The 4,279-nt window shown below is 39.9% G+C and overlaps 1 long non-coding RNA gene across 1 annotated transcript; it reads left to right on the top strand.

The window, feature by feature from the left end:
• Window positions 1-1,193: 1,193 nt before the first annotated feature.
• LOC142100036 (uncharacterized) lies at window positions 1,194-3,436 on the top strand. Its single transcript, XR_012678663.1, has 2 exons — window positions 1,194-2,210; window positions 2,981-3,436. It is a non-coding gene; the product is annotated as an uncharacterized LOC142100036 (long non-coding RNA).
• Window positions 3,437-4,279: the final 843 nt, after the last annotated feature.

Here is a 4,279-nt window from a genome sequence, read left to right as displayed (position 1 = left end):
AGTTTTTCTTTTATGCATGCCAGGGGGTAAATGTATCAAGCTGAGATTTTTCCGGGCGGTTTGAAAAACCAATCAGATTCTAGCTATCATTTATTTAGTACATTCTACAAAATGATAGCTAGAATCTGGTTGGTTGCTATAGGCAACATCTCCCAGTTTCAAACCCGCCGGAAAACTCTCGGCTTGATACATTTACCCCCAGATTTCTAGTAGAGCAGGAAGAATTGTAAGTCTGTTAATGGAACTAGCGAGGATACATTATGAAGAGATTACAGAAGACCGTTGCATGCACTTGGCACTGAATCAAGGCTCTGCAAGAGGATATTACATTTTCTTATAGATATTTTACATATGATTTAATAACATTTTAACAATTAAATTGAAAGTTCAAGTCATGACCAAGAGTTTTTTTGTTTTTGCATTATTAAACAGATTAAATGGGCTTTGAAGGGTGTTACTGCTTTTATGATCATAGAAAGATCAAACCGCAGGGAGGTTAAAAGATTCTTGTTAGATCAATGCTGCTGTGTGTAATGAAAGAGAAGACATGATTGCTGGGATTTCTGCTGCTGCTGATGGAATGCCTATGTGTTTGAGCCTCTGAAAACAAGAAATGACTAGGATCCATTCAATCCAGAAAGTGGAACATTTCCCATGCGTGGTGATCAGTGAGTGACCTGCCCAGGCAGCCGCTGTCTATAGTGTAATTAAACTGTCCTGTGTGATGGGAATTCAGCGGTGCTCACAGCTTCTTGATGTGATTTTATCTCTCCAGTGACAGCATCGGTCAGGGGGGGAGAGTACAGAGGAAGTAGTCTCTGACCTTGTGCTTTTATGTACATATGTGTATGGAATTGCTTTTATTACAAGTAATGTATACAGTATATTATAGTTTGCAACCAGCACACACTGATCCATCACTACATGGATTTTATTGGCTGTCAAACTAGTTCTTGGATTTCCCTTCTGGTATAATGCAGTGGAGGATTGGTGATTTGATCACCTAGGGCCTGATTCATTAAGGATCTTAACTTGAGAAACTTCTTATTTCAGTCTCCTGGACAAAACCATGTTACAATGCAATTGGTGCATATTAGTATTCTGTTTTGCACATAAGTTAAATACGGACCTTTCATGTAGCACACAAATACTTGATAGCTTATTTGTACACTGAAATTTAAAGTTAATATTTGTGTGCTACATGAAAAAACAGTCAGTATTTAACTTATGTGCAAAACAGAGTACTAATTTGCACCCCTTGCATTGTAACATGGTTTTGTCCAGGAAACTGAAATAAGAAGTTTCTCAAGTTAAGATCCTTAATGAATCAGGTCACTAGAGTTTAAAGTGGTCTTCCTGTGCCCTCGCACCCCCCCCCCCTCTTACATGACTTTATTTTAATAATAGGCAGTACTCATACTTACTCTACAACTCCATTCTGTGGTGACTGCTACTTATGCAATTCCCCGCCACTTAGAATTGATTATCGTGTACTTTCATGGCATGGAACATTATAATATAAGCTATATATAACACATGTTATAGCACATTATAATGAGCACAAGTGGCAGGAGAGTCTGAAGCGAGAACCCAGGGACTCAGTCAAAGGCTGAGCGTAATCCCTGCCAGCCAGGTTATAAGGTAAGTGTGGGTAATGTTTAATATTAAAGTTTAGCTTAAAAAAACCTGTCAGAAATCCAATTTAAATTATAGCCTCTTTCGCCCTATTTTTCTTTCTTGTTGCCACAGTGAATGGATGCAACTGACCTACTTCTGCATCCGTCAGTGCAGTATAATTGTGGCTCAGTTGTTACACCTGAATTTTATCTTTGCTGCTTACCAAATGGTTGTACTAATGCTGGCTGAGAATTAGTGCATGTATGTATTGAGCTGAGGCTTGTACCGTATAGCAGGTGTGCATCAGCATATTTTACTTTACATTGTTTCCAATTGTTTTATGAAAAGCTCTCTGGATTGTTCAGCATCAAAACACTGCTGTAGATGGGGTTAAAATCAATACTACATCCAGTGGTGTAAATACTGAAAGCATATTATGTTTTGATGCTTGGTCCCACGTTTAGGATGAATGGATTAGGTTGTAATGCAAAATGTTACTATTTTAAATGTTCAGATGTCAACAATAACTTTACTCTCTTCTTTCATAGGAGTCAAATGTTCTTATTGCTGCTAACAGCCAGGGCACAATAAAGGTAAGTTCAAGCATTATCTTCTGCAATTGTACCCCAATCAAGTCCTTATTATATTTGCACTCACCATTATGTGCTACCATTCTAATGCCCTAGTCCATAGCACTATCTGCCCAGTCCTCATGGTACTTGCACTCACCGGTATGTGCTACCATTCTAATGCCCTAGTCCATAACACCATCTACCCAGTCCTCATGGAACTTGCACTCACCGGTATGTGCTACCATTCTAATGCCCTAGTCCATAACACCATCTACCCAGTCCTCATGGAACTTGCACTCACCGGTATGTGGATTTCTATTTCATCCTGTAGCAATTTATCATTCTGTTTCATAACACTACAAGACAAGCATTTTGTGTGCTGAACCAATATTCTAGAGGATACAGTCACACATTGCCTGTGTTACTGGCTTCTGGTGAATCGATTGGCTATATTCCACTGTGTGTAGGTGACGGGTACACTTCAATGGGTCACTTTGCATTTAACGCCTAATATGAGTGAGGTATAGAATAACCATGGAGCAGCTTGGCCTGATTTAAACTGCTTCTAAAAGATGTTGTTTTTTCTTTTGTGAAAGTCTTGATTGAGGCGACAGCGAGTACTGTTTGGGGCTTTTTTTTACAGGTTTAAACAACATCTGCAGAATGACACATTGTCTAGAGCAGTTTGATTCTTTAGCTAAAAGAAACCCTTAATTACCATCAGCATCCTCTTAACACTCTCTTATTTTTATTTCAGTGTTAATAATGTTCTTCCATCTTGTTCCCTTTAGGTACTGGAGCTGGTATGAAACATGGACACCAAGTTCACAACTCTCTTGGGCAGGAACTCCACCTGCGAAAAACCTACAACTTTTCTAATGGAGACTCTCAAAGCATTATGTCACACGTCACTTCTGGACTCTCGTAAGACTTTCAAGGGGAAGGGAAAGAGTGGAGTGGGACCAGACATAAATGGATAGACGGATTTATGCTGGCATCCTGGGGCTCTCGACAGTTCCCCCGTCACTACTGTGTACTTTTATTTTCTTCTGGTGCTGCTTTATACCTTAGTAATGGGGGGCTGTATCTTGTTCTCTGTGTGGTTCCTACCACCACTGAGGAAATAACCTGAGAGGTAGAGAATGGCTTCATTTTTATCATAGGGGGAAGCGATTATCAAACAGATCATGCAAAAAATAAAATAGGCCCAAAAAACCTAAAAATAAAGATTTAAATATTTCTAAGGACACCGCGTGGTTTGTTTGTAAGCATTGGTGCGTTTTGGAAACCTAATTCTCTTTACACACTGAATGTGAATAGCTTAGTGTTGCCCAGTGGGCCCCCCATGATGGGAGCCTTCATTGATAAAATCTTGTCCTAGAATTGTGTGCTGCACAGTTACTGCACAGGCAACTTCTCTCATATTAAAATCCAGATACAGAAAGCAGCCTCGATGCTGTGATTGGTTACCCTGCTACGACTTTTTATTGTGAATTTCAGCCAGTCAGAATTCAGATTTCCTTGAGTTCACCATAGGAGCTGCAGACTCTCTAAGCGAACCACTGAGGGGATGGGAGAAGTGTCCTTTTAACAGGTCCAGTCTGTATAACAACTGTTGGTAGAGGGTACTCTTTAAGATGCATACACATACTCATAGCATTGGTGTGTAACCTGTGTCCTAGAATCTGTTTACCATACATGTAATGCATTATATTGTGAACCACGTCTTCAGGGATCCCAGAGCGATGTCACATCAACACGTGGGCTGCAAGCTAAAATACAGGTTCAGCACCACTGAATGAGATGCGATTGATTCTGGGTCTTCTCTTTTAAGAGCAGAATGATCCAATTTGACCTCGCTGAGAGCGGGGGCACAATGCGCTTCCTAGTACATGCTATCTTAATGGCAATAGCCAGCAGTGTATTTAATATTACAGCTAAATTGCAGCATTGTGTCTGCTTCTGAGATCACACTCCGCCTGGATGGCACCTTTGGTTATTTCTGTATTCTCTTCCCTTCATACATAATAAAATAGTCCAATTTACATAAACGGAGGCAAATGTATAACTGCATTTGGTATCTTTAAATA

This window comes from Mixophyes fleayi, chromosome 8 (assembly GCF_038048845.1).
Source record: "Mixophyes fleayi isolate aMixFle1 chromosome 8, aMixFle1.hap1, whole genome shotgun sequence".
NCBI lineage: Eukaryota > Metazoa > Chordata > Amphibia > Anura > Limnodynastidae > Mixophyes > Mixophyes fleayi.
The sequence above is the reverse complement of the archived record's forward strand: the minus strand, read 5'-3'. Positions and strand labels throughout refer to the sequence as shown.